Source organism: Scyliorhinus torazame, chromosome 16 (assembly GCF_047496885.1).
Source record: "Scyliorhinus torazame isolate Kashiwa2021f chromosome 16, sScyTor2.1, whole genome shotgun sequence".
In the NCBI taxonomy this organism is placed as follows: domain Eukaryota; kingdom Metazoa; phylum Chordata; class Chondrichthyes; order Carcharhiniformes; family Scyliorhinidae; genus Scyliorhinus; species Scyliorhinus torazame.
In genome coordinates, this window is record NC_092722.1 from 55643967 (window position 1) to 55671045 (window position 27079).

Sequence of the window (27079 nt, forward strand, 5' to 3'; positions counted from 1 at the left end):
TACACACAACGAGGTGGGAAATTGCCCAAGTCATTGGAGGTGGGTTTGGTGGTTGATGCGACTTGAAAAATCAGGAGAAAACACGACGGGGCAGGTGGATTGGCAGTTTTGTCAGCAACCTGCATGGCAATGGCGTATTTAAGGAGGCAATCAAGAGAAATTCTATACCTGCAATGGCCATTTGCCAACATGACAGGCAGCAACTGGAACATGGCAGCATCAAGGAGAATAGTGCATCGTGGGAAATCATAGAGACCTGCAGTTGACGTGCACTCAGTGTTATTAAAGGGGGGAAAGCTTCAAGCCTGAGGTCAACCACAGGCAGAGGCTTGTAATGGCAGAATCAGTTCAATGAAGCGGTTATCAATGATAGTGGTCAACTTCCGGTAACGCTTGTGAAAGCAAGTCGCACGAAATATGGCTCCCACCAGGGTCTTTGTTTTGTGATCCCTTTTGCCCGTCTTTCAAACTGAATTGGTCCATTGAGGGAACATTTGCTCGAAGGAGTATGTCAAAATGTTTGACGAAAAAGCCTGTTGGGAAAAAACCCCAGGTTGGTAGAATCCGAATGGATGATATGGCGGGCGCGACCACGCCCATTACAGTGGACACACTAGAGATGGTGATGGCGTAGGAGCTGGAAAAATTTGGAAAGCAGATGGGAAAGCGGTTTGAGTGGCAAGGTAAAGAAACGAAAGAATCCTTTAAAGCCACTATCGAGAAGGCATTGGGCCCGATCCGAAAACAGCTCGGTAAGACCTCGAGGCTGTGAAAGAGCTGTTGAAGGGCATGCAGGAGGCCTTGCCACAGCATGAGGGGCGGTTTGTCTCATTAGAAGTGGAGTTGCTGCTCGTGGCGGAGAATAACAAGGGCCTGAGGTCAAAACTGGAGGATCTGGAGAACAAATTAAAGTTCTTAAACCACAGTGATGAGGGCTGCTGGAGGGAGTGGTTGTTGGCCGCAATACTGGATTTAGATACGCACCAACTGATTTTAGGGAGGGATTTTAATTGTGTGCTGGACCCGAAGTAGGGTTGCTCGAGGCCAAAGTCGCTGGCCCCTTCTGGGATGGCAAGGGAGTTAGCTGCATTCATCGAAGAGACAGGAGCCTTTGAAATCCTACGCATTCAAATATGGCCCCAACATATCACCCTGCCCACTATGTCTCACTGATCGATGAGCCCCAAGGAGGATTCCTAATTGGACCCTTCAGAAATTTGTATTGGAAGGCCTGCTATTGACATGTCTGGTGTCCCAAGAAATCACCCCACCATTCGTGCAAAAGCTAAGGAGGCCATATTCCATCCATTGTGCTCATGTTTCAACCTAGACACTAATTATTTGACTTGGGATCAAACGTTAACTCTGTTTCTCTCTCCACAGATGCTGCCAGACCTGCTGGACTTTCCAGCATTTTCTGATTTTTTTAAACACTCAAATAATTTCCACAAGAACGGTGACCGGCAGAGAATATTGAAATAGCCAAAGAACAGTTTCAAGTGGAATGACAACTGTTCGTGGCACAGTTTAAATGTTCCCTTTGATATAATTAGTCACGGGGAGATACACCAGATTTTAGCTCAGTGACAAGCTCTTAAATCTTGTAGTATCCCTTTTGAAGTTTCAAGATTTAGGAACAAAAATAATTAGCACTTGCTAACATTATTAGATCTGTCATGAGAGCGGGTGTACATGCAAACAGAGAGGAGACAATCTTAATGAGGAGAAGGTAATGGAAATCAGGGCAAATATTTTTAAAGGCTATGTAACAGGATTTGAACTGTTGAAGTTCTATAAAGAGTGTGGAGATAATATTGAAGCCAGTGGAAAAACGCTGTCGCCAACATCAGAAAGGAAATACAAGATAAAAAGGCACTTGGCAAAATTCCCACATAGAGTAAATATATTATTATGCTAATGATGTAAATTGAGAAGAGTCTGAGAGTTCCACAATTATTCCATTCATTGTGGAAAACTGTGTGGAATTATAGTTAAGAGTGAAGCTGGCATTTGTGTAACCTGGTTCTTTTATATTTTAAGGCATGCGGTAGATTGTGTGCATAGAACACCAACTGTTCTACAAAATATAGGTGGCCAGACCTGCAGGAACCCAGCAGCATCAAAGGAAAATTATGGGCGTTTTGATCCACTACTTTCTCTATCTTTTAGAGATGCTCTCTTTGCCCGCTCAAGTCGTGTAAAAGATCCAATAACACTCTTTTGAAGAAATGCAGGGGAATTCTCCATGGTGTCCGAGTCAATTCACATCCCTTAAGCAGCATCGTCTCCAAAATGATTCCCCAGTTATTATCATATTGCTGTTTAAGGGCCTTGCTTGGTGCACATTGGCTGCTGTATGCCCTACATGTAGGACAGCTGTTTTATTGCACCTTCAATCGTTCAACAGAGTCACAGATAGTCCTCTTGGACAAATCAGTGAAGGGGTCAAAGGTTATGGGGATAAGGCAGGAAAGTGAAGTTGAGAATTATATCAGATTGGTCATGATCTCATTAAATGGCGGGTCAGAATCGATGGACTGAATGGCCTACTTCTGCTCCTACGTCTTATGGTCTGACTAGAAACTAGCTCTTATGAAGTGTCCTTTATTATTAACGGAAAAGAGAAGCTCTTAGAAATACACAAGATGGCTAAAGGAAAAATACATATTTGATAGCCGATTCTTGTGAGGTAGGTTCAGCCACATGTATTTACAGTGCAGAAACAGATCATTTAGCCCCAAAGATCTATGCCAGTGTTTATGCTTCACATACACAAGCTTCCTTCCCCCGCATTTCATCTAACTCTATCAGCTCATCCTTCCATTCCATTCTTCCTCATATGCTTACCTAGCTTGTCCTTGAATGCATTTATGCTCTTGGCTCAATAACTGCTGGTGTTAGCAAATTCCACATTCTGGTCACAGAAACAGGTTTCTCCGGAATTCCCTATTGGATTGATTTGTGGCTGTCTTATATTTTAGTCCTCTAGCTAGGGTCTTGCCCATAAGTGTAGGCTGTCAAACCCTTTCTGAATCTTGAAGACCTCTTCCAGGTCATCTATATGTCTTCTCTTTTCTGAAGACAGCAAGAGCCTGTCATTTCTGATAAGTATATCAGGAGGAGGTGGCGACGTAACGGTAATGTCACTGGGCTAGTAACCCAGAGGCCCAAGCTAATGCTGGTGGAATTTAAGTTCAATTAATAAAAAATCTGGAATCGAAAGCTAGTCTCAGTAATGGTGACCATGTATCACTCATCATTTGCTGCAAAAACCCATCAACTTCACTAATCGTTTTAAGGAAGGAAATCTGCATTCTTACCTGGTCTCGCCTATATGTGACTCCAAACCGCAGTAATGTGCTTGACTCTTAACTGCCCTCTGAAATGGCCTAGCAAGCCATTCCTTCAAGGGCAATTAGGGATGGGCAACAAATGGTGGACTTGGCAGTGAAGCTCAAATCCCATGAAAGAATAAAAGCCAGAAGGTTATTGGATTGCATGGATACAATCATTCAGTATAAATAAAAGGACATAATTTTGTTAATATTAATGTTATTGGTCAGAATGTATGCAGAGAGCTGTGCTCAGTTTTGGTCCTCACATGGTGAGCGATTTAGTGGCCTTGAAATAAGTCCAGAGGAGAACTTCAAGAATGATTCCAACTGAAAGAACTTCAGTTACTTGGATAGGCTTAAGAACATTGCTCTATTTAATTTCGAGCAGCATAGACTTAGAGGCTCATGAACTAGATGGAGGTTTATAAAATATTAAAGGACTGGATGGTGTGTTATTGATGGATTATTTCATTTCAACAGACGGATGAGGACCCCAGACTATACAAGAGAGCTAAGAAGAGCCAGGAGGGGACATGAGAAGTCTTTGGCAGGTAGGATCAAGGATAACCCTAAAGCTTTCTATAGATATGTCAGGAATAAAGGAATGACTAGGGTAAGAGTAGGGCCAGTCAAGGACAGTAGCGAGAAGTTGTGCGTGGAGTCCGAGGAGATAGGAGAGGTGCTAAATGCATATTTTTTGTCAGTATTCGCACTGGAAAAAGACAATGTTGTCGAGGAAAATACTGAGATTCAGGCTACTAGACTAGAAGGGCTTGAGGTTCATAAGGAGGAGGTGTTAGCAATTCCGGAAAGTGTGAAAATAGATAAGTCCCATGGGCCGGATGGGATTTATCCTAGCATTCTCTGGGAAGCTAGGGAGGAGATTGCTGAGCCTTTGGCTTTGATCTTTAAGTCATCTTTGTCTACAGGAATAGTGCCAGAAGACTGGAGGATAGCAAATGTTGTCCCCTTGTTCAAGAAGGGAAGTAGAGACTTCCCCGGTAACTATAGACCAGTGAGCCTTACTTCTGTTGTGGGCAAAATCTTGGAAAGGTTTATAAGAGATAGGATGTATAATCATCTGGAAAGGAATAATTTGATTAGAGATAGTCAACACGGTTTTGTGAATGGTAGGTTGTGCCTCACAAACCTTATTGAGTTCTTTGAGAAGGTGACCAAACGGGTGGATGAGGGTAAAGCAGTTGATGTGGTGTATATGGATTTCAGTAAAGCGTTTGATAAGGTTTCCCACAGTAGGCTACTGCAGAAAATACGGAGGCATGGGATTCAGGGTGATTTAGCAGTTTGGATCAGGAATTGGCTAGCTGGAAGAAGACAAAGGGTAGTGGTTGATGGGAAATGTTCAGACTGGAGTCCAGTTACTAGTGGTGTACCACAAGGATCTGTTTTGGGGACACTGATATTTGTCATTTTTATAAATGACCTGAAGGATGGGTGAGTAAATTTGCAGATGGCACTAAAGTCGGTGGAGTTGTGGACAGTGCGGAAGGATGTTACAAGTTACAGAGGGACATAGATAAGCTGCAGCACTGGGCTGAGAGGTGGCAAATGAAGTTTAATGCAGAAAAGTGTGAGGTGATTCATTTTGGAAGGAATAACAGGAAGACAGAGTACTGGGCTAATGGTAAGATTCTTGGCAGTGTGGATGAGCAGAGAGATCTTGGTGTCCATGGACATAGATCCCTGAAAGTTGCCACCCAGGTTGAGAGGGTTGGTAAGAAGGCGTATGGTGTGTTAGCTTTTATTGGTAAAGGGAGTGAGTTTCGGAGCCATGAGGTCATGTTGCAGCTGTACAAAACTCTGATGCGGCCGCATTTGGAGTATTGCGTGCAATTCTGGTCGCCGCATTATAGGAAGGATGTGGAAGCATTGGAAAGGGTGCAGAGGAGATTTACCAGAATGTTGCCTGGTATGGAGGGAAGATCTTATGAGGAAAGGCTGAGGGACTTGGGCTGTTTTCGTTAGAGAGAAGAAGGTTGAGAGGTGACTTAATTGAGGCATACAAGATGATCAGAGGATTGGATAGGGTGGACAGTGAGAGCCTTTTTGCTCGGATGGTGATGTCTAGCACAAGGGGACATAGCTTTAAATTGAGGGGAGATAGATATAGGACAGATGTCAGAGGTAAGTTCTTTACTCAGAGAGTAGTAAGGGCATGGAATGCCCTGCCTGCAACAGTAGTGGACTCACCAACACTAAGGGCATTCAAATGGTCATTGGATAGACATATGGATGATAAGGGAATAGTGTAGATGGGATTTAGAGTGGTTTCACAGGTCGGCGCAACATCGACGGTCGAAGGGCCTGTACTGCGCTGTAATGTTCTATGTTCTATGTTCTAAGTGTAAAAATAGGCTGAATGTTAGGCAGTTCCTCTTTTCCCAGAGAGTGTGCCTGGAATACTTTGTCAGCTGGTGTGGTGGGTGCTGACTCTCAGTATGCCTTCTATAGAGAGCTGGATCAGTTCTTGAACCAGGCCGACATTGCAGAACGTAGATATATTTATAGATAGCACTTGGTTAATACAATCTCCGAGACTGATTACAATAACCGGGGGGTGTTGGAGAGAAATTATCCAGTGTCAAATATCTCATACCGGCATTGCTTTCTCCTCTGGGTCTTTGTCTCACCCAGGAGATTGCATGGGCGGGGTTTGTATTGTACCAGTGGCTCAGTTCTAAAACAGAAGTAAAATACTGCAGATGTTAGAAACCTGAAATAAAATCAGAAAATACTGGAAAAACACAGCAGCTCTGGCAGCACCTGGCGAGAGAGAAACAGAGGGTGCGATCTAACCGAATGGGAACAGGGTCCTGTAACGAGCACGATTAGCTGGGAGTTATCCAGCACTTGCAGTGCCAAGAAACACAATGCTATCTACTGGTACTCTGGGTATTTCAGGGCCTCAGCGGGAACTCCCTGACGAGGCCGCTCATAGTCCCGTTTCCAGCACTGAGGATCTCTGCTCACTGGAACTCCTCAGTGCAGGAAAACATCAGGCCGTCATTTGTAAATAGTGGCCCAATCTCCCGACCCCCGACTCAACCCCAGAACCCACCACCCCACCCCCTCAAGCCCCATTTCACCCATAAGGGGATTCTCGGGTGTCCCGCCGCACCTCAACGGCACAAGGCTCCCCGTGCCCGATCTCTGGCGTGGGAAATATGCCTGCTTGGACCTTGGCACTGCCATCCTGGCACCTGGCAAAGCCCCTGCCAGCTGGCAGTGCCATCTGGGCACCTTGGTAGTGCCAGGGTGGCAGTGCCAGGGTACCAGGATGGCACCAGCAGGGTCAGGCTGCCACCCTGCACGCATCTCGCATTCTCTGATCTTCTGGAGACCCCCATGAGTGTCGTTCCATCTGGTCCCCATTTGTGGAGACAGATAGCTGGACCCCATAGTCCAGCACACAGACAGATAGCTGCACCCCATAGTCCAGCACACATACAGATACCTGCACCCTATAGTCCAGCACACATACAGATAGCTGCACCCTATAGTCCAGCACACATACAGATAGCTGCACCCCATAGTCCAGCACACATACAGATACCTGCACCCTATAGTCCAGCACACATACAGATAGCTGCACCCCATAGTCCAGCACACATACAGATAGCTGCACTCCATAGTTCAGCGCACATACAGATAGCTGCACCCCATAGTCCAGCACACATACAGATACCTGCACCCTATAGTCCAGCACACATACAGATAGCTGCACCCCATAGTCCAGCACACATACAGATACCTGCACCCTATAGTCCAGCACACATACAGATAGCTGCACCCCATAGTCCAGCACACATACAGATACCTGCACCCTATAGTCCAGCACACATACAGATAGCTGCACCCCATAGTCCAGCACACATACAGATACCTGCACCCTATAGTCCAGCACACATACAGATAGCTGCACCCCATAGTCCAGCACACATACAGATAGCTGCACTCCATAGTTCAGCGCACATACAGATAGCTGCACTCCATAGTCCAGCACACATACAGATACCTGCACCCTATAGTCCAGCACACATACAGATAGCTGCACCCCATAGTCCAGCACACATACAGATAGCTGCACTCCATAGTTCAGCGCACATACAGATAGCTGCACCCCATAGTCCAGCACACATACAGATAACTGCACCCCATAGTCCAGCACACACACAGATAGCTGCACCCCATAGTCCAGCACACATACAGATAGCTGCACTCCATAGTTCAGCGCACATACAGATAGCTGCACCCCATAGTCCAGCACACACACAGATAGCTGCACCCCATAGTCCAGCACACATACAGATAGCTGCACCCCATAGTCCAGCACACATACAGATAGCTGCACCCCATAGTCCAGCACACATACAGATACCTGCACTCCATAGTTCAGCGCACATACAGATAGCTGCGCCCACAGTCCAGCACACATATAGATAGCTGCACCCTATAGTCCAGCACACATACAGATAGCTGCACCCCATAGTCCAGCACACATACAGATACCTGCGGCCCATAGTCCAGCACACATACAGATAGCTGCACTCCATAGTCCAGCACACATACAGATAGCCGCATCCCATAGTCCACCACACATACAGATAGCTGCACCCCATAGTCCAGCACACATACAGATAGCTGCGGCCCATAGTCCAGCACACATACAGATAGCTGCACCCCATAGTCCAGCACACATACAGATAGCTGCACTCCATAGTCCAGCACACATACAGATAGCTGCATCCTATAGTACAGCACACATACAGATAGCTCCACCCTATAGTCCAGCACACATACAGATAACTGCGGCCCATAGTCCAGCACACATACAGATAGCTGCGGCCCATAGTCCAGCACACATACAGATAGCTGCACCCCATAGTCCAGCACACATACAGATAGCTTCGGCCCATAGTCCAGCACACATACAGATAGCTGCACCCCATAGTCCAGCACACATACAGATAGCTGCACCCCATAGTCCAGCACACATACAGATAGCTGCGGCCCATAGTCCAGCGCACGTACAGATAGCTGCACCCTATAGTCCAGCACACATACAGATAGCTTCACCCCATAGTCCAGCACACATACAGATAGCTGCACCCCATAGTCCAGCACACATACAGATAGCTGCGGCCCACAGTCCAGCACACAAACAGATAGCTGCACCCCATAGTCCAGCACACAAACAGATAGCTGCACCCCATAGTCCAGCACACATACAGACAGCTGCGGCCCACAGTCCAGCACACAAACAGATAGCTGCACCCCATGGTCCAGCACACATACAGATAGCTGCACCCCATAGTCCAGCACACATGCAGATAGCTGCGGCCCACAGTCCAGCACACAAACAGATAGCTGCACCCCATAGTCCAGCACACATACAGATAGCTGCACCGTATAGTCCAGCACACATACAGATAGCTGCACTCCATAGTCCAGCACACATACAGATAGCTGCACTCCATAGTCCAGCACACATACAGATAGCTGCACCCTATAGTCCAGCGCACATACAGATAGCTGCACTCCATAGTCCAGCACACATACAGATAGCTGCACCCCATAGTCCAGCACACATACAGATAGCTGCGGCCCATAGTGCAGCACACATACAGATAGCTGCACCCCATAGTCCAGCACACATACAGATAACTGCGGCCCATAGTCCAGCACACATACAGGTAGCTGCACCCCATAGTCCAGCACACATACAGATAGCTGCACCCCATAGTCCAGCACACATACAGATAGCTGCACTCCATAGTCCAGCACACATACAGATAGCTGCACCCCATAGTCCAGCACACATACAGATAGCTGCGGCCCATAGTGCAGCACACATACAGATAGCTGCACCCCAGAGTCCAGCACACATACAGATAGCTGCACCGTATAGTCTAGCACACATACAGATAGCTGCATCCCATAGTGCAGCACGCACACAGATAGCTGCACTCCATAGTCCAGCACACATACAGATAGCTGCACCCTATAGTCCAGCATACATACAGATAGCTGCACTCCATAGTCCAGCACACACACAGATAGCTGCACCCCATAGTCCAGCACACATACATATAGCTGCACCCCACAGTCCAGCACACATACAGATAGCTGCACTCCATAGTCCAGCACACATACAGATAGCTGCGGCCCATAGTCCAGCACACATACAGATAGCTGCGGCCCATAGTCCAGCACACATACAGATAGCTGCACCCTATAGTCCAGCACACATACAGATAGCTGCACCCCATAGTCCAGCACACATACAGATAACTGCGGCCCATAGTCCAGCACACAAACAGATAGCTGCACCCCATAGTCCAGCACACATACAGATAGCTGCACTCCATAGTCCAGCACACAAACAGATAGCTGCACCCCATAGTCCAGCACACATACAGGTAGCTGCGGCCCATAGTCCAGCACACAAACAGATAGCTGCACTCCATAGTCCAGCACACATACAGATAGCTGCACTCCATAGTCCAACACACAAACAGATAGCTGCGGCCCATAGTCCAGCACACAAACAGACAGCTGCACTCCATAGTCCAGCACACATACAGATAGCTGCACTCCATAGTCCAGCACACATACAGGTAGCTGCAACCCATAGTCCAGCACACATACAGATAGCTGCACTCCATAGTCCAGCACACAAACAGATAGCTGCACACCATAGTCCAGCACACATACAGATAGCTGCACTCCATAGTCCAGCACACATACAGGTAGCTGCAACCCATAGTCCAGCACACAAACAGATAGCTGCACTCCATAGTCCAGCACACACACAGATAGCTGCACTCCATAGTCCAGCACACAAACAGATAGCTGCGGCCCACAGTCCAGCACACACACAGATAGCTGCACCCTATAGTCCAGCACACATACAGATAGCTGCGGCCCATTGTCCAGCACACACACAGATAGCTGCACCCTATAGTCCAGCACACATACAGATAGCTGCACCCTATAGTCCAGCACACACACAGATAGCTGCGGCCCACAGTCCAGCACACATACAGATAGCTGCACCCCATAGTTCAGCACACAAACAGATAGCTGCACCCCATAGTCCAGCACACATACAGATAGCTGCACCCCATAGTTCAGCACACAAACATATAGCTGCACCCCATAGTCCAGCACACATACAGATAGCTGCACCCTCTAGTCCAGCACACTTACAGATAGCTGCACCCTATAGTCCAGCACACACACAGATAGCTGCGGCCCACAGTGCAGCACACATACAGATAGCTGCACTCCATAGTCCAGCACACAAACAGATAGCTGCACCTCATAGTCCAGCACACATACAGATAGCTGCACCCCATAGTTCAGCACACAGATAGCTGCACCCCATAGCCCAGCACACATACAGATAGCTGCACCCTATAGTCCAGCACACACACAGATAGCTGCGGCCCACAGTCCAGCACACATACAGATAGCTGCACTCCATAGCCAGCACACATACAGATAGCTGCACTCCATAGTTCAGCACACACACAGATAGCTACACCCCATAGTCCAGCACATACACAAATAGCTGCACCCCATAGTCCAGCACACATACAGATAGCTGCACCCTATAGTCCAGCGCACATACAGATAGCTGCACCCCATAGTCCAGCACACATACAGATAGCTGCGGCCCACAGTCCAGCACACATACAGATAGCTGCACCCCATAGTTCAGCACACATACATATAGCTGCACTCCATAGTCCAGCACACAAACAGATAGCTGCACTCCATAGTCCAGCACACATACAGATAGCTGCATCCTATAGTACAGCACACATACAGATAGCTGCACCCTATAGTCCAGCACACATACAGATAACTGCGGCCCATAGTCCAGCACACATACAGATAGCTGCGGCCCATAGTCCAGCACACATACAGATAGCTACACCCCATAGTCCAGCACACATACAGATAGCTGCACCCCATAGTCCAGCACACATACAGATAGCTGCGGCCCATAGTCCAGCACACATACAGATAGCTGCACCCCATAGTCCAGCACACATACAGATAGCTGCACCCCATAGTCCAGCACACATACAGATAGCTGTGGCCCATAGTCCAGCGCACATACAGATAGCTGCACTCTATAGTCCAGCACACATACAGATAGCTTCACCCCATAGTCCAGCACACATACAGATAGCTGCGGCCCACAGTCCAGCACACAAACAGATAGCTGCACCCCATAGTCCAGCACACAAACAGATAGCTGCAACCCATAGTCCAGCACACATACGGATAGCTGCGGCCCACAGTCCAGCACACAAACAGATAGCTGCACCCCATAGTCCAGCACACATACAGATAGCTGCACTCCATAGTCCAGCACACATACAGATAGCTGCGGCCCATAGTCCAGCACACATACAGATAGCTGCACCCTATAGTCTAGCACACATACAGATAGCTGCACCCCATAGTCCAGCACATACACAAATAGCTGCACCCCATAGTCCAGCACACATACAGATAGCTGCACCCTATAGTCCAGCGCACATACAGATAGCTGCACCCCATAGTCCAGCACACATACAGATAGCTGCGGCCCACAGTCCAGCACACATACAGATAGCTGCACCCCATAGTTCAGCACACATACAGATAGCTGCACTCCATAGTCCAGCACACATACAGATAGCTGCACTCCATAGTCCAGCACACATACAGATAGCTGCATCCTATAGTACAGCACACATACAGATAGCTGCACCCTATAGTCCAGCACACATACAGATAACTGCGGCCCATAGTCCAGCACACATACAGATAGCTGCGGCCCATAGTCCAGCACACATACAGATAGCTGCACCCCATAGTCCAGCACACATACAGATAGCTGCACCCCATAGTCCAGCACACATACAGATAGCTGCGGCCCATAGTCCAGCGCACATACAGATAGCTGCACCCCATAGTCCAGCACACATCCAGATAGCTGCACCCCATAGTCCAGCACACATATAGATAGCTGCGGCCCATAGTCCAGCGCACATACAGATAGCTGCACCCTATAGTCCAGCCCACATACAGATAGCTTCACCCCATAGTCCAGCACACATACAGATAGCTGCACCCCATAGTGAGCACACATACAGATAGCTGCGGCCCATAGTCCAGCACACAAACAGAGAGCTGCACCCCATAGTCCAGCACACAAACAGATAGCTGCACCCCATAGTCCAGCACACATACAGATAGCTGCGGCCCACAGTCCAGCACACAAACAGATAGCTGCACCCCATAGTCCAGCACACATACAGATAGCTGCACTCCATAGTCCAGCACACATACAGATAGCTGCGGCCCATAGTCCAGCACACATACAGATAGCTGCGGCCCATAGTCCAGCACACATTCAGATAGCTGCACCCTATAGTCTAGCACACATACAGATAGCTGCATCCCATAGTGCAGCACGCACACAGATAGCTGCACCCCATAGTCCAGCACACATACAGATAGCTGCACTCCATAGTCCAGCACATAAACAGATAGCTGCACCCCATAGTCCAGCACACATACAGATAGCTGCGGCCCATAGTGCAGCACACATACAGATAGCTGCACCCCAGAGTCCAGCACACATACAGATAGCTGCACCGTATAGTCTAGCACACATACAGATAGCTGCATCCCAAAGTGCAGCACGCACACAGATAGCTGCACTCCATAGTCCAGCACACATACAGATAGCTGCACCCTATAGTCCAGCATACATACAGATAGCTGCACTCCATAGTCCAGCACACACACAGATAGCTGCACCCCATAGTCCAGCACACATACATATAGCTGCACCCCACAGTCCAGCACACATACAGATAGCTGCACTCCATAGTCCAGCACACATACAGATAGCTGCGGCCCATAGTCCAGCACACATACAGATAGCTGCGGCCCATAGTCCAGCACACATACAGATAGCTGCACCCTATAGTCCAGCACACATACAGATAGCTGCACCCCATAGTCCAGCACACATACAGATAACTGCGGCCCATAGTCCAGCACACAAACAGATAGCTGCACCCCATAGTCCAGCACACATACAGATAGCTGCACTCCATAGTCCAGCACACAAACAGATAGCTGCACCCCATAGTCCAGCACACATACAGGTAGCTGCGGCCCATAGTCCAGCACACAAACAGATAGCTGCACTCCATAGTCCAGCACACATACAGATAGCTGCACTCCATAGTCCAACACACAAACAGATAGCTGCGGCCCATAGTCCAGCACACAAACAGATAGCTGCACTCCATAGTCCAGCACACATACAGATAGCTGCACTCCATAGTCCAGCACACATACAGGTAGCTGCAACCCATAGTCCAGCACACATACAGATAGCTGCACTCCATAGTCCAGCACACAAACAGATAGCTGCACACCATAGTCCAGCACACATACAGATAGCTGCACTCCATAGTCCAGCACACATACAGGTAGCTGCAACCCATAGTCCAGCACACATACAGATAGCTGCACTCCATAGTCCAGCACACAAACAGATAGCTGCACACCATAGTCCAGCACACATACAGATAGCTGCGGCCCATAGTCCAGCACACATACAGATAGCTGCACTCCATAGTCCAGCACACAAACAGATAGCTGCACTCCATAGTCCAGCACACACACAGATAGCTGCACTCCATAGTCCAGCACACAAACAGATAGCTGCGGCCCACAGTCCAGCACACACACAGATAGCTGCACCCTATAGTCCAGCACACATACAGATAGCTGCGGCCCATTGTCCAGCACACACACAGATAGCTGCACCCTATAGTCCAGCACACATACAGATAGCTGCACCCTATAGTCCAGCACACACACAGATAGCTGCGGCCCACAGTCCAGCACACATACAGATAGCTGCACCCCATAGTTCAGCACACAAACAGATAGCTGCACCTCATAGTCCAGCACACATACAGATAGCTGCACCCCATAGTTCAGCACACAAACATATAGCTGCACCCCATAGTCCAGCACACATACAGATAGCTGCACCCTCTAGTCCAGCACACTTACAGATAGCTGCACCCTATAGTCCAGCACACACACAGATAGCTGCGGCCCACAGTGCAGCACACATACAGATAGCTGCACTCCATAGTCCAGCACACAAACAGATAGCTGCACCTCATAGTCCAGCACACATACAGATAGCTGCACCCCATAGTTCAGCACACAAACAGATAGCTGCACCCCATAGCCCAGCACACATACAGATAGCTGCACCCTATAGTCCAGCACACACACAGATAGCTGCGGCCCACAGTCCAGCACACATACAGATAGCTGCACTCCATAGCCAGCACACATACAGATAGCTGCACTCCATAGTTCAGCACACACACAGATAGCTACACCCCATAGTCCAGCACATACACAAATAGCTGCACCCCATAGTCCAGCACACATACAGATAGCTGCACCCTATAGTCCAGCGCACATACAGATAGCTGCACCCCATAGTCCAGCACACATACAGATAGCTGCGGCCCACAGTCCAGCACACATACAGATAGCTGCACCCCATAGTTCAGCACACATACATATAGCTGCACTCCATAGTCCAGCACACATACAGATAGCTGCACTCCATAGTCCAGCACACATACAGATAGCTGCATCCTATAGTACAGCACACATACAGATAGCTGCACCCTATAGTCCAGCACACATACAGATAACTGCGGCCCATAGTCCAGCACACATACAGATAGCTGCGGCCCATAGTCCAGCACACATACAGATAGCTACACCCCATAGTCCAGCACACATACAGATAGCTGCACCCCATAGTCCAGCACACATACAGATAGCTGCGGCCCATAGTCCAGCACACATACAGATAGCTGCACCCCATAGTCCAGCACACATACAGATAGCTGCACCCCATAGTCCAGCACACATACAGATAGCTGTGGCCCATAGTCCAGCGCACATACAGATAGCTGCACTCTATAGTCCAGCACACATACAGATAGCTTCACCCCATAGTCCAGCACACATACAGATAGCTGCGGCCCACAGTCCAGCACACAAACAGATAGCTGCACCCCATAGTCCAGCACACAAACAGATAGCTGCAACCCATAGTCCAGCACACATACGGATAGCTGCGGCCCACAGTCCAGCACACAAACAGATAGCTGCACCCCATAGTCCAGCACACATACAGATAGCTGCACTCCATAGTCCAGCACACATACAGATAGCTGCGGCCCATAGTCCAGCACACATACAGATAGCTGCACCCTATAGTCTAGCACACATACAGATAGCTGCACCCCATAGTCCAGCACATACACAAATAGCTGCACCCCATAGTCCAGCACACATACAGATAGCTGCACCCTATAGTCCAGCGCACATACAGATAGCTGCACCCCATAGTCCAGCACACATACAGATAGCTGCGGCCCACAGTCCAGCACACATACAGATAGCTGCACCCCATAGTTCAGCACACATACAGATAGCTGCACTCCATAGTCCAGCACACATACAGATAGCTGCACTCCATAGTCCAGCACACATACAGATAGCTGCATCCTATAGTACAGCACACATACAGATAGCTGCACCCTATAGTCCAGCACACATACAGATAACTGCGGCCCATAGTCCAGCACACATACAGATAGCTGCGGCCCATAGTCCAGCACACATACAGATAGCTGCACCCCATAGTCCAGCACACATACAGATAGCTGCACCCCATAGTCCAGCACACATACAGATAGCTGCGGCCCATAGTCCAGCGCACATACAGATAGCTGCACCCCATAGTCCAGCACACATACAGATAGCTGCACCCCATAGTCCAGCACACATATAGATAGCTGCGGCCCATAGTCCAGCGCACATACAGATAGCTGCACCCTATAGTCCAGCCCACATACAGATAGCTTCACCCCATAGTCCAGCACACATACAGATAGCTGCACCCCATAGTGAGCACACATACAGATAGCTGCGGCCCACAGTCCAGCACACAAACAGAGAGCTGCACCCCATAGTCCAGCACACAAACAGATAGCTGCACCCCATAGTCCAGCACACATACAGATAGCTGCGGCCCACAGTCCAGCACACAAACAGATAGCTGCACCCCATAGTCCAGCACACATACAGATAGCTGCACTCCATAGTCCAGCACACATACAGATAGCTGCGGCCCATAGTCCAGCACACATACAGATAGCTGCGGCCCATAGTCCAGCACACATTCAGATAGCTGCACCCTATAGTCTAGCACACATACAGATAGCTGCATCCCATAGTGCAGCACGCACACAGATAGCTGCACCCCATAGTCCAGCACACATACAGATAGCTGCACTCCATAGTCCAGCACATAAACAGATAGCTGCACCCCATAGTCCAGCACACATACAGGTAGCTGCGGCCCATAGTCCAGCACACAAACAGATAGCTGCACTCCATAGTCCAGCACACATACAGATAGCTGCACTCCATAGTCCAGCACACAAACAGATAGCTGCACCCCATAGTCCAGCACACATACAGATAGCTGCACTCCATAGTTCAGCACACATACAGATAGCTGCACTCCATAGTTCAGCACACAAACAGATAGCTGCGGCCCATAGTCCAGCACACAAACAGATAGCTGCACTCCATAGTCCAGCACACATACAGATAGCTGCACTCCATAGTCCAGCACACATACAGGTAGCTGCAACCCATAGTCCAGCACACATACAGATAGCTGCACTCCATAGTCCAGCACACAAACAGATAGCTGCACACCATAGTCCAGCACACATACAGATAGCTGCACTCAATAGTTCAGCACACAAACAGATAGCTGCGGCCCATAGTCCAGCACACAAACAGATAGCTGCGGCCCATAGTCCAGCACATACACAAATAGCTGCACCCCATAGTCCAGCACACATACAGATAGCTGTGGCCCATAGTCCAGCACACATACAGATAGCTGCACTCCATAGTCCAGCGCACATACAGATAGCTGCACCCTATAGTCCAGCACACATACAGATAGCTGCGGCCCATAGTCCAGCACACATACAGATAGCTGCACCCTATAGTCCAGTGCACATACAGATAGCTGCACCCTATAGTCCAGCACACACACAGATAGCTTCACCCATCGCCAAATACTAAAGAGGAAGTCCAGATGCAGAAAGGTTGCTGTCCTGCATAAACCACAGACCCAGTAAGGCCCAAGCATCCAAAAATTATCAGACTTATTATCAGCTGACAAATTTCTAAAATGAGTAGTATCTACTACCAAGCCTAACTTCTCCAGGATCGGTAATAAAGGTAGATAAAAACTGATTAAAATTATCCGTATAGTGTAGGTTCTTCTATCTTTAGATTGTTTTAGGTTTGTACCTGAATATTTAATACTGCTAATGCTGGAATTGGATGAAGACCAAACATTCTTACCTTAATCAATATAAATCATTTGTCAGGAAATTGGGTGATATCTTAATAGAGGATTGTTTTGAAAAGGCGAAGAGAAAAGAAACATTACTTTGTGACTATTAAACAGGAGACACATGAAGAACTACATGTCCCAACAGAAATGCTTGTTCAACTGTGATCATCGCCAGGCGGCACAGTAGCATTGTGGATAGCACAATTGCTTCACAGCTCCAGGGTCCCAGGTTCGATTCCCGGCTTGGGTCACTGTCTGTGCAGAGTCCGCACATTCTCCCCGTGTGTGTGTGGGTTTCCTCCGGGTGCTCTGGTTTCCTCCCACAGTCCAAAGATGTATGGGTTAGGTGGATTGGCCATGCTAAATTGCCCATAGTGTCCAAAATTGCCCTTAGTGTTGGGTGGGGTTACTGGGTTATGGGGATAGGGTGGAGGTGTGGACCTTGGGTAGGGTGCTCTTTCCAAGAGCCGTTGCAGACTCGATGGACCGAATGGCCTCCTTCTGCACTGTAAATTCTATGATCTATGATCGCCATGGCACATGGCTGCCAATTATAATTAATTCTTGGTCAAGCACAACTCATCAACTTACAGGTTGAAGAACCAAAGACTGAGCTCCCCAATGATTCTGTTGATTGCCCAGTGCAGTTCTGCTACCCATTTTGGAAGGAAGAAGGAGAGAATCAGCTATGCTTTCTGCTCCTAATTGCTATCCAGTAACACATTCAAGAAAGGGCACATGCGCGATCACAGAGTGAAAACAGGATTATTAGCAATGACTACATAATTGAATACCGATTAACACATTTTATTGATGAATTACCACAGTACTGGCAATGCCTGTAAAACTAAACCCCAGCCTGAATCAGGAGGGGATCTGGACAAACTGATTGGGGTATTAAAATAATAAGCAATACATTTCAGTGCAATGTGAAATCCATATTTAATTTAACTAACTGAAAGGAGGGAAGGTCCTAGATAATTTCCGTTCTCGTGGAGATGGCCAATGGCATTTCAAACAGTTTAGATGCATGAACAGTTTAAGACCAGATAAGAGCATCATGTCACAACTATTTTATAAAGTAATAAATGATGAAGTGCTGTGGAGAATGAACAATTAGGAACATACAGAAAGTATGGGTAGGACAAAACAGAGCACTAAGAGACATGTGGGAAGATCTTGAGGAGGCAGAGGAAGGAAGGCTGGATGGCTTGAAAATTGAAGAAAGTAATTGACAAATTAAAAGTCTGTCACAGGATAGAGTGACATGGAAAGACTGCTGTAAGCCAAGGGCCCATGTGGTATTTAAACAAATTCAAATTCCCCAACATGCATCACCTCAAGTAAGGAATAACTGGACAAGGGTCTGTAAATGATAAGGCAGAGTCCATAAAAGGGAAGGGGTCTGGTGACCATACATGCGCACGGGAAAATACTGACTTTCCTAAAAGTCACCATCTCAACCCGCTAAAAATCACTGTCAGCTAAGCCAGAATTATTTATAATGGAGGATCAAGGCTCCTTGATACTTTTAACAAATCATATTGACAGCAACCTAATGATCTGATGCCATAAATGTCTTCTTTAAAGTAGCTGCAACACAGCATTTAATTTTCAGTATTAAATAACATTGTTCAGTACTTCATAAAAATTAATTTAACTTTTTTTTTTAAATGAACCACGTTGTTGAACTATCCAGACCTGAAGGTTCCAAGCTTGACTTGGACGCATTGTGAACTGTTAGGATAGTGTAGAACTTCTGTTATGGGCCACGGTTTAGAGAACCCCAAAGTGTATTATGGAGTTCACCTGACCCACAACTTTTAATAGATTGTGGTATGGGGAGCACTCGGCCCACTCTACAGGTGTGGTACAGCAGAAATTCAAGAGTATTTTTTAAAGCAAAACAATGTTTATTCTATGAACTCAAGTTAACCTTTTTTAAAACATACAGTGAACATCTTAGCAACCATTAATTCAAATACAACCCCCAAAGAATACAACACTAAGAATCCTTAATAACTTCCCAAACAACATCCAGAAGACAAAATAAATACCTTTTAATAGAAGCACGTTAGGTTTACATTCACTACTGAGAACATTTATAATTTTGAATTCACCAAATGATCAAGAGATAACCTTTTCAGAGCGCATGCTGACTGCCAGGAGGGGGAGGTGAGATTCTCACACTGGGGGGTCGACGGAGTGGCGGGAGAGGCCGGGGCCAGCAAGAGTCACCTGACTTACGGGAGTGCCATGGGGGGAGCAATACAGCTAGGGGGGGACCTAGCTGAGGGGGAGGGGGACTGGGTTGCTGCTGCATTGGCCAAAGGGGAGCTGGAGTTTGGAGAGAGAGTCGGGGCGGGGGTCCGCCGCCTGCGAGAATGGGAGGCGCGGGCATGTGGCTGGCCTAGAAAGGGAGATGGCTAGTCGGCGGGGGGGGGGGGGGGGGGGGGGGGGGGGGGGGGAGCCCGCAGATCCGGCTGATAACTTGGAATGTGAGAGGCCTGAACGGGCCGGTCAAGAGGGCCCATGTGTTCGCGCACCTGAAGGGACTGAAGGCAGATGTGGTTATGTTCCAGGAGGCGCATTTGAAGGTGACAGATCAGGTTAGGCTGAGAAAGGGGTGGGTAGGGCAGGTTTTACACTCGGGGTTGGATGCGAAGAATCGAGGGGTGGCAATCTTGGTGGGGCGCGGGTGTCGTTTGAGGCGCTGAACATCGTGGCAGATATTGGAGGTCGGTACGTGATGGTGAGTGGTAAGCTGCAGGAGGTGCGGGTGATACTCGTGAATGTATACGCCCCGAATTGGGACGATGCCGGATTCATGAGGCGCATGTTGGGTTGGATTCCGAAGCTGGAGACAGGGAGCGTGATAATGGGGGGGACTTCAACACGGTGTTGGATCAAGCATTGGACCGCTCCAGGTCCAGGACGGGTAAGAGGCCGGCGGTGACCAAGGTGCTTAGGGGGTTTATGGACCAGATGGGGGGAGTGGACCCATGGAGGTTTGCCAGGCCGGGGACCAGGGAATTTTCCTTTTTTCCCCACGTCCATAAAGCCCACTCCCGGATAGATTTCTTCATTATGAGTAGGGCACTAATCCCGAGAGTGGAGGGCATGGAATATTCGGCCATAGCTATCTCAGATCATGCCCCGCATTGGGTGGAGCTGGAGTTGGGGGAGGAGAGGGACCAGCGCCCGCTGTGGTGCCTCGATGTGGGACTGTTGGCAGATGAGGAGGTGAGTGGGCGGATCCGGGGGTGCATTGAAATATACTTAGAGGCTAACGACAATGGGGAGGTGCAGGTGGGGGTGGTCTGGGAGGCGTTGAAGGCGGTGGTCAGGGGAGAGCTAATCTCCACTAGGGCCCATAAGGAGAGAAAGGAGAGGAGAGAGAGGGAGAGATTGGTGGGGGAGATATTAAGGGTGGATAGGAAGTGTGCAGAGGTCCCCGAGGAGGGATTACTCAAGGAGCAACGAAGCGTCCAGGCCGAATTCGACCTGTTGACTACCAGGAAGGCAGAGGTGCAGTGGAGGAAAGCGCAAAGGGCGTTGTACGAATATGGGGAGAAGGCGAGCCGGATGTTGGCACATCAGTTTCCGAAGCGGGAGGCAACAAGGGAGATTGGGGGAGTTAGGGATAGAGGGGGGAACACGGTGCGGAGTGTGGTGGGAATAAATGGGGTATTCATGGACTTTTATGTGGAGCTGTATAGGTCTGAGCCCCCGACGGGGGAGGGGGGGATGTGCCGATTTTTGGATCGGCTTCGTTTCCCGAGGGTGGAGGAGCAGGTGGTTGGGCTACGGGCACCGATTGGGCTGGAGGAGCTGGTTAAGAGGTTGGGGAGCATGCAGGCAGGGAAGGCCCCGGGGCAGGATTGGTTCTCGGTGAAATTCTATTGGAAGTACATGGACCTGTTGGGCCCACTACTAGTGAGGACTTTCAATGAGGCGAGGGAGGAGGGGGCCTGCCCCCGACAATGTCCAGGACGCTGATCCCGCTGATCCTGAAGCGATGATGGCCCCAGCGCTCTCAGACCCGTGCCCACACAGGACGCCATCTCCAGCCTCTTTCATGCCGCCCCCTCCCCCTCCATTACCCACTTACGGATCATCGCCGTTCCTGCCGACAAGGTACACCACGAGCCCGGTGGTGGCGGAAACTCTGAAAATTTGGGGGCAGTGGAGGCGCCACAGGGGTGAGGTAGAGGCCTCGGTTTGGTCCCCAATCCGAGAGAAGCATCGGTTCGTTCCGGGGAGAATGGATGGGGGATTTCTGAGCTGGCAACGGGCAGGAATTAAAAGAATGGGCGACCTGTTTATAGACGGGACGATTGCGAGCCTTGGGGCGCTGCAGGAGAAATTTGGCCTGTCCCCCGGAAACGCCTTCAGGTACATGCAGGTGAGGACGTTCGTGAGACGGCAGGTGAGGGAGGGAGTTTCCGCTGCTTCCAGCACATAAGATTCAAGATAGGGTGCTCTCGGGGGTGTGGGTTGGAGAAGGCAAGGTCTCGGCGGTCTATCAGGAGATGCAGGAAGAGGAGGAGTCCTCGGTGGCGGAGCTAAAGGGTAAATGGGAGGAGGAGCTTGGGGAAGAGATAGATGAGGGTCTGTGGGCTGATGCCCTGGGTAGGGTTAATTCTTCCTCCTCTTGCGCCAGGCTTAGCCTGATACAATTTAAGGTTCTTCACAGAGCGCATATGACAGGGGCGAGGTGGAGTAGGTTTTTTGGGGTAGAGGACAGGTGTGTGAGGTGCTCGGGGAGCCCAGCAAACCACGCCCATATGTTCTGGGCGTGTCCAGCGCTGGATGGGTTTTGGAGGGGCTTTGCGAGAACTGTCTAAGGTGGTGAACACCCGGGTCAAGCCGAGCTGGGGCTTAGCATTATTTGGGGTATCGGACGAGCCGGGAATGCAGGAGGCGAAAGAGGCCGGTGTTCTGATCTTTGCGTCCCTGGTAGCCCGGCGGAGGATTCTGCTACAGTGGAAGGATGCGAAGCCCCCAGGAGTAGAAGCCTGGATCAACAACATGGCAGGATTCATTAAATTGGAGAGTGTAAAGTTTGCCTTGCGAGGGTCTGTGCAAGGGTTCTTCAGGCGGTGGCAACCGTTCCTAGACTTTCTAGCGGAACATTAGGAGGTGGTCAGCAGCAGCGGGGGGGGGGGGGGTTCAGGCATATGTTTCTTATTGTTTCATGGGGGGGTTGTACATCGGGGGAATTTGTGATATAAATGTTCGATGCTGATCTGTATGTTTTATGCTTTTCTTTTTTCTGTAAAGCGGGGGTGTTTGTTGAAAATTGGCTAAAATTGAATTAAAAAATTTTTTTTAAAAAGAGATAATCTTTTCATGGCAGAGAGATCAACAGTACACCTGATCTGTCTGGCTTCAGCTCCAACACTGAAAACAAAACTAAAACACACCCTGCAGCAAATAGCCTAAAACAAAAGTAAAAAGCTGACAGACAGCCCAGCTCCACCCACTCTCTGACATCACTGCAGTAGTAAACACCCATTTCTTAAAGGTACTCTCACTACAGATATTTATATACATACCCATTTATAAACACCCATTTCTTAAAGGTACTCTCACATGACACTTCGGAAAGATAGAGACAGATTCATGAAACGGGAGGGCAAGTGGCAGATAAAATTTAATGCAGAGAAGTATGAAGTGATTCATTATGATAGGAAAAACAGAGACACAATATAAAATAAAGGATACATTTCCAAAGGGAGCGCAAGAGCAGAGGCACCCGGGTGTACATGAGCACAAATCATTGATGGTGTTTGGACAGGTGAGAAGGGCAGTAAATACAGCATACATTACCCTCGGCTTTATTAATAGGGGAATAGAGTATAAAAGCAAGGTTTAAGTTTGGCCTCAGCTGGATAAACATGGTCAATCTGTAGGCCGCGCTTTAGGAAAGATGTGAAGGCATTGGAGAGTGTGCAGAAAAGATTCGCAAGAACGGTGCTGAGGATGAGGAACTTCAGTGACGTGGATAGATTTGAGAAGTTGGGAATACTTTCCTCAGAGAAGAGAAAGTTAAGTACAGGTTTGACAGATGTATTCAAAATCACGAAAATCAGACTACTCTTAGCTATGATGTTGAACACGAGTGAACTTTTTTGCAGCTGCACTGTCCAAGCACAGAATTACCATTTAAGTGGGGTATTGAAGGATAACAGGTATCCATGGAATTGCATCACACCAAACAGTCAATGACATAATAATGTAGGCAGTCGGAGCAGGAGAAGGCCATTTGGTTCTTCAAGCCTGCCCCACAATTCAATACGATCATGGCTCATCTTCTACCTGAGCTATATCTTCCTGCACTATCCCCATACCCTAAATTTACTCAGTACCCAAACATGTATCGACCTTGGTCTCAAATATACTCAACAACTGAGCATGCCCAGCACTTTGGAGTAGAGAATTTCAAAGATTCACAACCCTTTGAGTGAAGGGCCTCAAATCAATCCTAACTGGCCAACCGCTTATTCCGAGATTGTAATCCAGATTCCCCAGCCATAAGACCACAAGACATAGTGTTGCTCTATTAATAATGTTGGTGAACCACAAGCCTTCCCTTATATCGATCAAATGACCACACAACCAGTTAGTTAGTTCAAAAGATGGTTTATTTACATACACAAGAGTTACCTCGACATGCAAGCACAATATCTACTACGAGTTAAACTACACCTATCCAGCTACAATAACCTATACTTAACTTCAGGGCGACCGGCACTGTGCAAATGGACAAGGCTTTATCTGGATTTCACTTGGCTGGTTCGAAGAAAGCGGCTCTGTCTCTGCTGGGCTCATCCGTCAGGTAGCGATCATTGGTCTTGAACTTAGCTGGCTGTTCCTGCTGCAATTGGGCTGGCACAGGCCAGATCCAAAAGAGACAGAACACATGGCTGTGTCCTCTTTTATCCCTCTGGGATTTTGCGCTCTTTGGGGTGGTCCTTAACCTTGGACCCAATAGTTCGACAGGGCTCTGATCACTGTCTTCGATTTCGGCCAATAAAGGGGCGGGTGCTGTGGTAGCTGGGCAGGTCCTTAGCGGTCATTGACCTTGGCAGTTGGGCTTTCTGAGTAAAGGGAGTGGTGCCGATCAGTCTGTGACTGTACCGGTTGCTTGATTGGAGTTCTACTGTCCTGGGAAAATGGGCCATTGGAATGCAAATGAGCGAGGGCGGTTTTGATCAGGCCTGGCTACCTGTATTTCAGATACACATAGGCTCTGTATCTTTCTGAGTCCTGGGTTGGCCATAATTCCCATGGTCCTCTGCAGGTGGCCATCTTAGATGGCTACAATAAGAGCAGAATTAGGCTAGTCGACCCATTGAGTCTACTCCACCATTCAATCATGCCTGATGTTTTTCTCATCCCCATTCTCCTGCCTTCTCCCCATAACCCCTGATCCCCTTTTTAGCCAAGAACATATCTTTCTCTGTCTGAAAGACACTCAGTGATTTGGCCTCCACAGCCTTCTGTGGCAAAGAGTTCCACAGATTCACCACTCTCTGGCTGAAGAAATTCCTCCTCATCTCAGTTTTAAAGGATCGTCCCTTTAGTTTGAGACTCTGTCCTCTGGTTCTAGTTTTTCCTACAAGTGGAAACATCCTCTCCACGTCCACTCTATCCAGGTCTCGCAGTTATCCTGTAAGTTTCAATAGGATCTCCCCTCATCCTTATAAACTCCAATGAGTACAGACCCAGAGTCCTCAACCGTTCCTCATGCGACAAGTTCTGCATTCCAGGGATCATTCTTGTGAACCTCCTCTGGACCCTTTCCAAGGCCAGCACATCCTTCCTTAGATACGGGGCCCAAAACTGTTCACAATACTCCAGATAGGGTCTGACGAGACTTATATAACCTCAGAAGAAGGACATCCCTGGTCTTGTATTCTAACCCTCTCGACATGAATGCTAACATTGCATTTGCCTTCTTAACTGCCGACTGAACCTGCACGTTAACCTTAAGAGAATCGTGAACAAAGACTCCCATGACCCTTTCCTAAGCATCTCCCCATTTAGAAAATAGTCTGTGCCTCCATTTCTCCTTCCAAAGTGCATAACCTCACACTTTTCCACATTGTATTCCATCTGCCACTTCTTTGCCTACTCTCCTAGCCTGTCCAAGTACTTCTGCAGCCCGCCTGCTTCCTCAATATTACGTGTCCCTCTACAGATCTTTGTATCATCTGCAAACTTAGAAACAGTGCCTTCACTTCCTTCTTCCAGATCATTAATGTATATCATGAAAAGTTGTGGTCCCAGCACAGATGGCACACCACTAGTCACCGGTTGCCATCCTGAAAAAGACCCCTTTATCCCCACTCTCTGCCTTCTGCCAGTCAGCCAATCTTCTATCCATGCCAGGATCTTACCCTTAACATCATGGGCTCTTAACTTATTTAAGTTTCCTATGCGGCAACTTGTCAAAGGCTTTCTGGAAATCTAAATAAATCACATCCACTGGTTTTCCTTTGTCTAACTTCCTTGTTACTTCGTCAAAGAACTCTAACAGATTTGTTAGACGTGACCTCCCCTTGACGAAGCCATGCTGACTCAGTCCTATTTTATCATGCACTTCCAAGCACTCCGCAATTTCATCTTTAACAATGGGCTCTAAAATCATACCAATGACTGAAGTCAGGCTAACCGGCCTATAATTTCCTGTCTTCTGCCTCCCTCCCTTCTTAAACAGTGGTGTTACATTAGCCACTTCCCAGTCCTCTGGGCCCTTTCTGCCTCCAGTGATTCCCGAAAGATCACCACCAATGCCTCCACAATCTCCTCAGCTATTTCTTACAGAACCCTGGGCTGTAGTCCATCCGGTCCAGGTGATATCTACACCTTCAGATCTTTCAGTTTCCCCAGAACCTTCTCCTTAGTGATGGTCACTGCACTCACTCTGCCAGGGGAAACATTTTCTCAGCATTTACCCTGTCAAGCCCCTTAAGAATTTTATATGTTGCAATAAGATCACAACTCCAGTGAGAACTCCATCGAGAAAGGCAACAGTAGCTGGTGCATGGGAACATCACCGCATGGAACCTCCCCTTCAACCCACACACCACTCTGAATTGGAAGTATGCTGCCTTTCACTGCGTTCTTTCACTGTCACAAGGTCAAAATCCTGGAATTCCCTCTCCAAAAGCACTGGGTGTTCCTACATCACATGGGCTTCAGTTGTTCAAGA

General features: G+C 48.4%; 1 protein-coding gene across 5 annotated transcripts in view; it reads right to left on the minus strand.

The window, feature by feature from the left end:
• nphp4 (nephronophthisis 4) overlaps positions 1–27079 on the minus strand; it is a 770918-nt gene that overhangs the window by 491226 nt on the left and 252613 nt on the right. The gene's annotated exons all lie outside the window — the stretch shown is intronic.